Source organism: Acaromyces ingoldii (genome assembly GCF_003144295.1).
Source record: "Acaromyces ingoldii strain MCA 4198 unplaced genomic scaffold FA10scaffold_15, whole genome shotgun sequence".
Taxonomy (NCBI): domain Eukaryota; kingdom Fungi; phylum Basidiomycota; class Exobasidiomycetes; order Exobasidiales; family Cryptobasidiaceae; genus Acaromyces; species Acaromyces ingoldii.
Genome location: NW_020290261.1, coordinates 18,692 through 19,178, shown reverse-complemented (window position 1 = coordinate 19,178; position 487 = coordinate 18,692).

Genomic DNA, 487 nt, shown 5'->3' with positions numbered 1-487 from the left:
AGCAGCAGCATTGTCTCGACCTGCTCCGCGCAAAGCTTTTGCCTATGACATTGCTATCCTTAGAATTGAGAGCCTGGCACAATTTTTAGAGAGATCGGAGTCTAAATCTGTCGACGGACACTACGAGCTCGAGTTGATGGCCCATGATGAAGACAATGGAGAGCCCGCACTGCCATACCCACATTCGAGAAAACCATCAGGTAACGCAAAGTGGTCGTATGTGCCCGCCCTATGCTTTCGCCTTCTGGCGACGGGCAATTTGGCGACGACCGACGTCAGTCTTTCCAAAGCATGTTCCATTCTTAGTTGATAACGTGTTCCTTTGCGCGCTATAGGCGAGAATTTAGCCGAGGCGTCATGTGACTAAAACACCACCGGAATGCATTGCCAGTCTGGTCGCTCGAGGACTTCCCTTCGATCAACATGGAATTCTGAAAATGTCGAGTTCCAGGTACTTTTGTGAGAGGGTACAGCAATCTACGAGAGA